The sequence below is a fragment of the Cajanus cajan genome, chromosome 1 (genome assembly GCF_000230855.2).
Source record: "Cajanus cajan strain Asha chromosome 1, NIPB_CcT2T_4, whole genome shotgun sequence".
NCBI lineage: Eukaryota > Viridiplantae > Streptophyta > Magnoliopsida > Fabales > Fabaceae > Cajanus > Cajanus cajan.
This window is the reverse complement of record NC_138517.1, coordinates 36,214,195-36,227,559: the sequence shown is the minus strand read 5'-3', so window position 1 is coordinate 36,227,559 and position 13,365 is coordinate 36,214,195.

Sequence of the window (13,365 nt, the reverse complement as noted above, 5' to 3'; positions counted from 1 at the left end):
TAAATAGGGGTGAAGGGGGGGCTGTCGCCACCGGCCCAAACGGGCCTCGGCGGTCGCGAAGACGGTCGAGCTCGCTTATTATTTTAGTTTTGAAAATGTATTGGATTATTAGAACGACTTGTTCTCAAACTGAGACCTTGTCGATCCTATCCAATTTATTTATTAAAACGTCTCACCAATCCATATTAATCCCAAGCGGGACCCTCCATGGATTAGTGGTTTTCGTAAAAGGAGGGTTCGTGGAGTCGCCACCAATGTTTTACTCAAAACATTGGAAAAAGGGATAAGGCAATTGATTTTATAAATCAACTTTGGCCATTACAACCAGAGTTGGGTAAGGGAGTCGGTTACGTGTGGGGAAGGTGTTAGCACCCCACAGCGCCCCTTTCGGGTTCCCTATGACAGATTATTTTCTAAAATAACAACGTAAAATTACTAAATTACCCCTATTTATTATAAGCGATTATAAATTAACTATCTACATGATGACAATTAAATATGCACACAGAAAGCAGTAAAAGGAAGGATTTTAAGAAGAAACCTCTTGAAGCGTGCTTTTATATATTGAGTAAGACTGGGAAGCTTTTTGGCGTTCCCTCGCTCTACAAGCTCGCTCGCTCCTTCCTAAAAACTTTTGACTATGGAAATCCGGAGGATTTCCCTTAGACTAGGTTCGATCCTCAAGCAAAATGGCTCGGGGCTCAAGAACTTTGTCGGATCAACTCTCCGAGTGATTTCTAGGGCAGAACACTGCTCAAAAACCCCAGAATACTCAAGGAGAGGGTTGAAACTATGTGAAAAAGTGTGGAATGACGTCCAATTGACGTCATATTTATAGGGAATAGGCGCAATACGGCCTACAGGAGCAGTACGGCCGTATTGAAATTTTTGAACTTCAATACGGTCGTATTGAGTTCAATACGGCCGTATTGAAATTCAGAAATTTCAATGCGCCCGTATTGAGTTCACTGCGGGTGTATTGAAGTGTCAATACGGGCGTATTGACTTCAGTACGGCCGTATTGAAGTTTCAGAAACTTCAATACGCCGTATTGAGTTCACTGCGGCCGTATTGAAGCTTCAATACGGCCGTATTAGGTTCAGTACGGCCGTATTGGGCTTCACTCCCTCCACTTCCTTATTTTGAGCTATTCTAAGACCTCTAGACCTACAGAGAACCCTCCTAGGGCCTTCGAGGAGTCCTTCTGGCTGATTATCCTTCAGTCTTCGAGAGTCTTCAAGCTTTATTTCTGACCCGGACAATTTTAGGGGTCTACAGCTGCCCCCCCTTTACTTAGTCGGACGGCCTTTTGGTGTACCGGCTGACAAGTAAAGGAGTTGACCCAATTGTCCGGGTGATGTGCCAACCTTCTGACTTGTAATGTCTTCCGGTGGAAAATTGTTGAGTAGCCTCTCCAGGTGGGTGCATACCTCGGCGCTTCTGACATCCTCGGTAGCTGAGTTTACCCTCTCCAGGGTCAACTTCACTCGACGCCCGAGCCGGAAGTTGGACATCAACGCACCTCTGATGACGCTGATGGTTGAGTACCGTCTCTCCAGACCTAGCCTCACTCGACGCCCGAGCCGGAAGCTAGACACCAGTGTGTTAACATCACCCTGATGATTGAGTACCGCCTCTCCAGGCTCTGCCGCTTAACATTTGGCAGGTGAGTTTACCCTCTCCAGGGACTGCGCCTTAACATCGGCAACTGAGTTTACCCTCTCCAGGGACTGCGTCTTAACATCGGCAGCTGAGTTTACCCTCTCCAGGGACTGCGTCTTAACATCGGCAGCTGAGTTTGCCCTCTCCAGGGACTGCGTCTTAACATCGGCAGCTGAGTTTACCCTCTCCAGGGACTGCGTCTTAACATCGGCAGCTGAGTTTGCCCTCTCCAGGGACTGCGTCTTAACATCGGCAGCTGAGTTTACCCTCTCCAGGTCCTGCCTCTTAACATTCAGCAGTGTGAGTTTACCCTCTCCAGGTCCTGCCTCTTAACATTCAGCAGTGCGAGTTTACCTTCTCCAGGTCCTGCCTCTTAACATTCAGCAGTGCGAGTTTACCCTCTCCAGGTCCTGCCTCTTAACATTCAGCAGTGTGAGTTTACCCTCTCCAGGTCCTGCCTCTTAACATTCAACAGTGTGAGTTTACCCTCTCCAGGTCCTGCCTCTTAACATTCAGCAGTGTGAGTTTACCCTCTCCAGGTCCTGCCTCTTAACATTCAGCAGTGCGAGTTTACCCTCTCCAGGTCCTGCCTCTTAACATTCAGCAGTGTGAGTTTACCCTCTCCAGGTCCTGCCTCTTAACATTCAGCAGTGTGAGTTTACCCTCTCCAGGTCCTGCCTCTTAACATTCAGCAGTGTGAGTTTACCCTCTCCAGGTCCTGCCTCTTAATATTCAGCAGTTGAGTATTACCTCTCCAGGCCTGCTTCCGTGTCTTCTGATCACTTCGGCAATGATTTGATATGGTTTTTGTCTCCACAGTCCACGATGCTGCTTCGACGGTTTTTCTGATTTTGTGCCGCTGAGGGCTGGATAACGCAGGGATCCGTCTAGGGGATGTGCAGTCATTCATAGGTTCTTGTGCCCCAACTTGCATTGCATTGTTGGTACCCATGGGGAATTTTTGACTCCTTGGGGTGTAGACACAGATGCTCTCTCTTTGAGTTGAGCGATGCCTTATGTTTGGCTGACGTCCTTTGACGTTGGTGGAGTATCCCGATTATCCTTATTCGGGTGTCTCTCTTTGATTTTCTGATTTTGTAGCCTCTATGTAGGCTATTATCCACTGGGGGTTCTGGATGTTGATTTTGATTTTGTCTCCACAGTCCACGATGCTGCTTTGACAATTGTTTTTGATTTTGATGCCACTGAGGGCTGGATAATGCAGGGATCCGTCTAAGGGATGTGCAGTCATTCACAGGTTCCTGTGCCCCAACTTGCATTGCATTGTTGGTACCCATGGGGAATTTCTGACTCCTTGGGGTGCAGACACAGATGCTCTTTCTCTCTGAGTTGAGCGATGCCTTATGTTTGGCTGACATCCTTTGACGTTGGTGGAGTATCCCGATTATCCTTATTCGGGTATCTCTTTTTGATTTTTGGATTTTGTTGCCTCTGTGTAGGCTGTTATCCGCCAGGGGATTTTGTCATTGGTTGTGATTGGCCTCTTCTGTTAGGCAAATCATCTTGATGTTCAATGATAGGCTGAGAGCCGGATTCCGCTTGGGGAATGATTATTGATCTTTTCGATTTTTTCTCTTTTTTTTGAAAGAGTGCCTCTGAATAGGCGAATTATCTTGATGTTTGATGATTGGCTGAATGCCGAATTCCTTTTGGGGAATGGTTATTGATATTTTTGATTTTTCTCTTTTTGAAGGGGTGCCTCTTGAGTAGGCGACTGGGGATTTGAAGTTCAGTGTTCGGCTGAGTGCCAAATTCCGCTTGGGGAATGGTTATTGATATTTTTGATTTTTCTCTTTTTGCAGGGATGCCTCTGAGTAGGCGATTGGGGAATGAGGGATCTTATGTATCCCAGAGTATTATTTAGGAAGCCTCTGCAGGCTTAGCCTCACTCAACACTTGAATTGGAGAGCTATCTTCACTGAGGAAGTTTTAAGTCCTTTGACTAGATATACTGCTTGGGTGATCGTGCTTCCATTGGAGATTTTGACGATCTTGCTTGATAGCTCTCGCTGGGGATTTTGAATCCAAGAGCATGAGTTGAGGTTTCCTCTGGGGAGTATTATTTCTGCGAGCCTCTCCAGGCTCAATTATTCTGCATAATGTGGAGGATGTGGAGTATTATTTTGGTAAGCCTCTCCAGGCTCAGTTATTCTGTACAATCTGTTTGCTGGATTTTCTATATCCTTGCCTTTTTTCATTTTCGGCTTTTTCTGTATTTTGCCTTTTCTTCTGATTTGGCTTTTTCTGGTATTTTGCCTTTTTTATGTTTTTGGCTTTTGCTGTACAGAATTTAAAAGTGCTAAAGAAATTAAATTCAGTTATTATGAGAGAGTATTATTTCGGCGAGCCTCTCCAGGCTCAGTTATTCTGAAGGAGTATTATTTCGACAAGCCTCTCCAGGCTCAATTATTCTGTATGACGAGGGAGTATTATTTCGGCGAGCCTCTCCAGGCTCAGTTATTCTGAGAGTATTCTTTCGGCAAGCCTCTCCAGGCTCAGTTATTCTGAGAGAGTATTATTTCGACAAGCCTCTCCAGGCTCAGTTATTCTGTGGGAGTATTGTTTCGGCAAGCCTCTCCAGGCTCAGTTATTCTGAGAGTATTCTTTCGGCAAGCCTCTCCAGGCTCAGTTATTCTGTATGACGCTGTTGATTTTCTGAATCTTTGCATTTTGTTTGCTGCTGTCATACACAAGCAATTTTTTCTATTTTTTCTTTTTTATGCAATTGCCTCATGACGAGGTCTTTGAAAATTTCTTTATGGCCAATACGGCCGCATCCATTTCAATACGCCCATGTTGAGTTGAAATTTTGTTCATAACCCTGATTTTAGTATGGGTGTACTGAACATGGTACGGGCGCATTGTTTTTTCTGAAATTTATATTTTTTATTATTTTTTGTTTTTTCAATAAACAGAGAATAAGTGATCTTCCAGTACACCTATCATCTGTATGCATGTATGCAGTATGATGCACCTAATTCTATTTGATTCTTTTTTCAAAAGAATTAACCGATGCGTTTTTGTGTTTGGATTTTGCCATTCCTCCAGACGGACTGTGCTCTGCCGATTTCTGTTACCGAGGAATGATGCATATTTGATTTTGGTGTCATCAACCAAATGATTCTTCCCTTTCTTTAGAAGATGTGTCAAACCTCCTATTGACCACTATATCTCCATGTTTCCACTAGATTATTCAAAAATCGTTGGGACAAGAGAGAAAAGAAGGAAAGGGTATATTTTTCAAAAGTTTGTGTTTTAGAGGGGATTATTTTATTTTTGAAAAATGGTTTTTGTAAGAATGGCTGGCCAATGGTAGGCTCAAGTGTTTAGGTTAGTTTGATTAAACACTTATGAGGTTAAGCACATCTTTGTTATTAATGATTGTGTTTTGACAACTTGGATAGCTTTTCTTGAGCCCCTTGTTGAATTCGATTGATGGTACCATCATGGATTTATTTTGTTTTTCTTTTTTGACGGCCCTAACTTTTGCCTAAAACACCCATTTGTGATGTCTTAGCGGGCTTTTATTTTTGTTCATTATTTTGTAACCCTAATTTTTGCCTAGGTCACCCTTTTGTGGGATTCCTAGCGGATCTTTTGCTCTTATTTTTGTGCAGCCCCCTTTTTGGGTTTCCTGCCGAGCTTTTTGTTTTTTTAGGATTTTTGTCCTGAATGGATTTCTTTTATCCATGACGGCACTTATTGAGGCCAAGAAAAGGTGCTCCAAGTTGTCGTGCACACTTACACACAAAATGATGTGGGTTTATTGATTATTAAGACGATTTTAACCTCACTTATGTTCATTCAAACAGGGTTAAATAATGCGGTCTAGAATTTTATTGCAAGCAAGAAAAGAAGCAATAAAGAATTAATAAAGAATGATTTTATTATAATCATAATGGAAACATGTGCCCTATCGAGGCTCGGGGGTCGGGCTGTCCCCGAGGAGTGATCTCTAATAGTCACTGAATTTACACATCCCTATTAGAAGGAGAAAAACATTTTGACGACGACGACCGGCCTTGACGCTTGTGAACCGGCCTTCCTAAAGATCTGGCTTAAAGAACGTCGAGAAGGATCTTGATTCCTCTTCGTTCTTTGATCTTTATAAGGGTTGTATCCTAACCCTTGTTTCCCCGGATTATCCTTGATAATGGGTAGCTCCGGGATTCCTTGGGAGTCCTTGCCTAATCCTTGTCCTGGCAAGTATCCGTTCTTGGTGAGCATGGAGGCTACCTTCTTCATTTCTTGGGGAAACGTTTCGACATTGGCGATTTCCAATGCTTGGAAGGCGGTTTCTAAAGCTTCCTCCGTTGCATCCACGTAAGGTATGGTGGATGGGTAACTGATGAGTATATCATCTTCAGCTTGTACAGTCACCAGCTTGTCACCCACAATGAATTTGACTTTCTGGTGGAGCGTAGAAGTTACAGCTTTCGCATCATGAATCCAAGGTCGGCCGAGGAGACAACTGTATGCGGGAGTAATGTCCATCACTTGGAATTCGACATTAAAGATAGTGGGTCCAATTTGGATTGGAAGATTGATCTCTCCCACCACTTCTCTTTTAGAACCATCGAAGGCTCGAACGATCATGTTGCTCGGGCGCATTTGGACTCCCTTGATTGCCAATTGCTTGAGCGTTCTTTTTGGCATCACATTCAAGGAAGATCCATTATCTACCAAGACTTTAGCGATGTGATACTCCTTGCACTTTATAGAGATGTGCAAGGGCTTGTTGTGGTTTGATCCCTCGGCGGGGATTTCTTCATCGATGAAGGTGAGGTGATCATTAGCCTTGATGTGACTAACAATCCCCTCAAACTCGTCTTGGGAGATAGTGTGCGACACGTATGCCTCGTTCAAGACTTTCGACAGAGCTTGCCGATGCGGTTCGGAACTTAGGATCAACGACAACAGCATAATCTTTGCTGGCGTCCTATGAAGTTGATCCACGATGGAGTACTCGCTCTGTCGGATAAACTTTAACAGCTCGTCTGTCTCCTCCTCGGATTCTTTTTCCTTGGTTTTCTTTTCTTCTTTTTCTTTATTCTTGGGGGCTTTATCATGAAGATCTTCGGGAGTGTAGATCCTGCCACTCCTAGTCATGCCCCCAAGTCCAGCGATGTTGGAGATATCGCTGTCGGCAGAAGAGTGGATGTCGTATATCCACGGCACAGCCTTATTTGATTCGTAGGGGAAAGGTCTTGGAGCGGTGATCCTTAATGGTGTCGGACCTTCCCCTTTATTCGTCTTGATTACCAACAACGGAGTTGATGTGCGCTCGCTTGGCGCGGTTGTTGGCTTACACTTGATGACGAACGGCGTGCGATCCATTTTTGAACATACGCATCGATTTAATCCTTTCTTTTTATTTATGTTTATTACTGAATTACTAGGAGGGATGTATGAAATGAATGATTCCTAGATCCCTCCATGATCTATATGCATGAGATGATGATGTTGAATATGCATGCATTGTGTTTATTGAACTAAGCATTATCATGTTTTTAGGATTTTCCTAAGATGATGCATGATATTGCTTGGTTTGGGTAAATACATATTTTTCTTTTGAATATTTTGTATCTTTTTTTGTATTTTTTGGGTGAAAAGGGAAACTACCTATATGAATGCAATGGAGGTAGATGTTAACACCATGTACTAGAAAATCTTTATTTCTATTTATTCTTATTTTTTATTGTAAACAAGAATGTTGTATGTTTAAAAGGTGCAAATATATGCTCATACAATGTCACATAAAAATGCACAAACAATTCACTCATCCACGAACAGTCACGAGCGAATCACGAGGTAGGGGTCTCCTGCAGAAAAGTGCATATTCAAGGAGGATCTAACTGTTCTCACTTGGTCAAAGGCCCCCAAGGTGCCCCCATTATAGGGACCCAATTCCTCTCGTCGTAGGTCGATGGAAAGCTCCAACGCACCGTCGGACTCAAGTTCATGGTTATCACCTTGAGTGATGTTTTCCGACAACGGTCTACGGGCACCTATAGACCCATTCGACAACCGGCCGTACTAACATCCACTCCCTATGGTTAATCACTCATGCCCCCGGGTATAGAGGGAACTGTTGTGTGCAAAGGTTTGTGTGCAGTTTTTATTTCAAACAATTGCGTAAATTTAAAAATACAACAGTTATTAAAGCCAAATAGATAAACATGTTATCATACAAGTGAGGGGTAATAAAGTAATTTTTAACTATTATTTGTTAAAAATAATCTGTCACTAAATGGGACTGACTCTCGAACCCCAGAATCCCCAGTGGAGTCGCCATCTGTCGCCACCGGCCCAAACGGGCCTCGGCGGTCGCGAAGACGGTCGAGCTCGCTTATTATTTTAGTTTTGAAAATGTATTGGATTATTAGAACGACTTGTTCTCAAACTGAGACCTTGTCGATCCTATCCAATTTATTTATTAAAACGTCTCACCAATCCATATTAATCCCAAGCGGGACCCTCCATGGATTAGTGGTTTTCGTAAAAGGAGGGTTCGTGGAGTCGCCACCAATGTTTTACTCAAAACATTGGAAAAAGGGATAAGGCAATTGATTTTATAAATCAACTTTGGCCATTACAACCAGAGTTGGGTAAGGGAGTCGGTTACGTGTGGGGAAGGTGTTAGCACCCCACAGCGCCCCTTTCGGGTTCCCTATGACAGATTATTTTCTAAAATAACAACGTAAAATTACTAAATTACCCCTATTTATTATAAGCGATTATAAATTAACTATCTACATGATGACAATTAAATATGCACACAGAAAGCAGTAAAAGGAAGGATTTTAAGAAGAAACCTCTTGAAGCGTGCTTTTATATATTGAGTAAGACTGGGAAGCTTTTTGGCGTTCCCTCGCTCTACAAGCTCGCTCGCTCCTTCCTAAAAACTTTTGACTATGGAAATCCGGAGGATTTCCCTTCGACTAGGTTCGATCCTCAAGCAAAATGGCTCGGGGCTCAAGAACTTTGTCGGATCAACTCTCCGAGTGATTTCTAGGGCAGAACACTGCTCAAAAACCCCAGAATACTCAAGGAGAGGGTTGAAACTATGTGAAAAAGTGTGGAATGACGTCCAATTGACGTCATATTTATAGGGAATAGGCGCAATACGGCCTACAGGAGCAGTACGGCCGTATTGAAATTTTTGAACTTCAATACGGTCGTATTGAGTTCAATACGGCCGTATTGAAATTCAGAAATTTCAATGCGCCCGTATTGAGTTCACTGCGGGTGTATTGAAGTGTCAATACGGGCGTATTGACTTCAGTACGGCCGTATTGAAGTTTCAGAAACTTCAATACGCCGTATTGAGTTCACTGCGGCCGTATTGAAGCTTCAATACGGCCGTATTAGGTTCAGTACGGCCGTATTGGGCTTCACTCCCTCCACTTCCTTATTTTGAGCTATTCTAAGACCTCTAGACCTACAGAGAACCCTCCTAGGGCCTTCGAGGAGTCCTTCTGGCTGATTATCCTTCAGTCTTCGAGAGTCTTCAAGCTTTATTTCTGACCCGGACAATTTTAGGGGTCTACAGGGGCCGTGAGGAGTTATGGTTCTAGAGAGAAGTTTTAGAGAGAAGGTCTCTGGGTCAGTGAGCTCCTTTCTCTCCCAAATTTCTCTGTTTAACTCCTTTTCTCCTCTAGATCAATAACTCCTTCTGTCTTTTCTTGAATTTCAGATTAGAAAGCTTGTTTTGGGAGGACTGAAGTTTCGAGTTGAGCCTCGAGGGGAAATTATACTTTTGATTCAGTCTTTGGCTATCTGAGCCAATCTTCAGGTAAGGGAAGCTAGATTGTTTGCATGTGGCTGAATTTGTTAGTTTGGATGAGAATTTTGAACTCTCTGAATAGTTTTAGGCCGGGCGCAGGTTGAGCGTATCAGGCGTGGAAGAGCTTAGAGCTCTTGGGTTGGTGTTAGGCCAGGCGCGAGTTGACGGCACTGTGCTTGAATATATTTATGAATGAATTGATGCTTATGCATGTTTAAAGTTGAAGTTTTAGATCATGTATGTATGATATATGATGTATGGTGAGGTGTGATTCATATGTATGCTTTGTGATGATATATATGAATGTTTGAATATGATACGTTCATATGGTATGTATTGATCATAATGGTAGGTAGACCATTTATGATGTATGATGCATTATTGCATGTGATGTCTTATGACATGTGTATGGTTGTTGATCATGATGGTGGGCAGACCATTATGATGTATGATGCATGATTGCATGTGATGCCTATGGCATGAGTCTAGCCTAGGACTTGAGGAGAGGAAAAATATTTCGAACTGGAAGAGCTCACATAGAGTCTCTTGAGAGTGGTGCTTGGATAGGCCACTAATATATGAGAGTGGTGCTCTGGGAGGCCACTGGATTTGGGAGAGTGGTGCTCAGATAGGCCACTGGGTTGGGTGAGTCTCCTCTAAGTCCTTAGCTAGTGTTGGAGCGGGGTATGAGGTCGAGGGTTTTTCCCTTAACCAAGTACTCGGGAAGGTGCGTGGATCCTTGCGGATAGTCGGTGGGCGAACTCCACAATTGACTTGGTTAATGCATGCCAAGGTCGTGGTAAGCCCGTACCCAGCTGTGCTATACCTGACGGTGGATCTGGACTTCCAAGTGTGTAAGTGACATCATCCGAGTAAATCCGAGGGAGGATTATATCCTGTTTAGCTGTGACCGAGCGGGCGCTTTGGGCGTGAAAACGGTTGGGGTGGTTTCGGTAGGATGGAATGTCACTTATACAACTCTATTGTTATGGAGATCTCCTAGGTGTATGCGTGACGACGCATTAGATGATTGATATGTATGCCTATCTGTCATGAGTTGCATTCATTGCATGATTATTAATATGATGAAGTGTGGTGTTTGACTTCATGTTTGGTGAATGAATGATTGATTGAGATGAAAGGTTCCTTAGGGACAGGATTTGGGATGCATGTGTAGTATAGAATTTTTATTCTGTACTTGTATTATTGATCTTTGAATTCTAGCTTACCCTTCTGTTTTCCATGTGGTGGAACTGCGATGATCATACTTGGTATGGGAGCAGGTTAGGGATAGCTTGGGAGTAGAGATGATCGTTGTGAGACGAGGAGCTGAGTCTCGTGTTTTGAGTTACCATACTGGGTAACATTTTTTTTTTTGTCAGTGCTTGACCGGCACTAAGGAATATTTTGGGATGACTGTACATATATGGTGCTATATTTTATATACAGAAACTTAATTATTTCGATCTTTATATTTATGCCTGTATGTATGTGTTATCCAGTTTAATATTCTCTTAGTTAACTAGTTGTAGTGCGATTCCACTAAGTGTAGAGACCGTGGCGGGTCGTTACACTGGTCAAGCTCTAAACCTAGCCACTTCTCAAAACAGCTATCCGAAAGACTCCTTGCTATCCCAAAGCCTCATACCTGATCTGCTCCCCCACATAGTGAGATCATCACAGTCCACATCATGGAAATATAAGGGTTAGCACATATAAAACCAACCATAGTATATCATAATAAAATATCATTAAACAGATATTTGTCCACAATATTTATCCAGACAAACAAGTCATTTCCAAGCTAAATATAGACCAATCCAAAATATAATGTATACACATCTATGCCAATATATACATATTTTATGATAATAAAGAATCTATAACCAATGTATACAATCCATACCATATGTATACATATTCCACATCCAAAACAAAGTCACACCACTATATAATCCATGATGTAACCAACACATCCAAACCAAATGTTGGCCTCAACACCATCCAAACCAAGTGTTGATACGGTGAAACATGTCAACAACCCATGTCCCACGCCTAACCTCTCATGGAAAATATACAGTTGGATTACGTCGTCACGTAACCCTGGTGGGGCCACCTCATCCATCGGTATGACTCGGCCTAGACCCATACCGGTAGCAAATAGAATACTTAGAGGAGTACTTCAGAATCCACCCAACATCTGAAGTGGTTTATTATATAACCTTTGGAAAAGTTCCACATTGGAATCCTCACCATGGGATTCCCAAATTCCATATTTTTCCAAATATTATATCCTGATCTCACCAAGAGATCTAATCCATACCATAACCTTACTCCTCTAAGTTCTATTAGCTTTCCAAACCACACACATATAGCATATTCCATAATTACATACCAAAAATTTCCATAACCAAGCCAAATTATTCAATATAATAACATAAATAACTAAACACTTAAAACAACCATCAACTTAAACAAATGATAATCTTCATATAAACAAAATAACATATTAAAAGTTATACTACCCTTATCATTGTGACACCCTCTACCCCAACGTTAATACACAATAAATGTAAACAACAATTTCTTTTTATTTTTGAGTAAATAAAATCTTTCATAGTTTAATAACATCTTTCCTGTATAAAACAACTGCTTCAAATCTTATAAGGTAGAAGATTCACATTCGTAACTCATCAATCATAAAAAAAAAGTCAAAGATAAGTATTAAACTCAAGAAATCATATAAAGGAGAATATATATTAATTCCAGTAAAGGTGGCAGTGCCTCCTAGTTAGGAATTAATATATCACTTTCAAATCATGTAATAAAATAGTATGACAAAGATATACATTTTGGTCTTTTCTCAAGAACGTTCAAAATTACAAAGGAAGAGAAAATTAAAGCTTTTAAAATAATAACATCCCAAAAACAAGTCTAGCTATGCCCGATGTCACATCCTATCAGAGCATGCCCACTGAAGCCTTAAGCCTCATCACCAACATCCTCATGATGTTGTTCACCTGCAACATAATTTAAACATATACAAAAACAACAAGGGAGTGAGAAATATCTCACTCAGTTTTAGGTGAAAAAATAAAGGTTAGATAGCACCCACACATACACACAATAAATATAAGTCACATATAAACAATACACATACATCATCAATATCACATATATACTCATTTATCATGCAATGATGTCATGAACTCGACTCATAAATGCATACATGTGGCGCCATAAGGAAGTTTCACATATCATCACTGGTGACCCAAAGGTACACCTGGTTACATCACTGGTGACCCTAAGGTACACCTTGTTAGCAAGTTACATCACCGGTGACCCTAAGGTACACCTCGTTAGCAAGTTACATCACCGGTGACCCTAAGGTACACCTTGTTAGCAAGTTACATCACCAGTGACCCTAAGGTACACCTCGTTAGCAAGTTACATCACCGGTGACCCTAAGGTACACCTCGTTAGCAAGTTACATCACCGGTGACCCTAAGGTACACCTTGTTAGCATCAACTGTCGGTGACCCTAAGGTACACCTTGTTAGCATCGTTGGTATGCGGCCTCAGCGGCACACCTGGAGTAATATATGCATATGATGCATGTCACACATTCATTATTTCATTAACTCAACATTTAACTTATTACAGAATTTCATTTAGTACATCATGTCCTCATTTGTCATAGTCTCATAATCATAGTTTGTCTCAATAGTCCATTCTTAGGTCTCATAGTCCATTCTTAGGTCTCATGTCATTTGTCCATATTTCCATGGTCATGTCATAAATACTCCTCATAAGGTCCGCATAGGTATTCACAGAGATTTAGAGAACATTCTTATTCATATTAAAACTCATTTATTATTAACATTAATTTCATATTC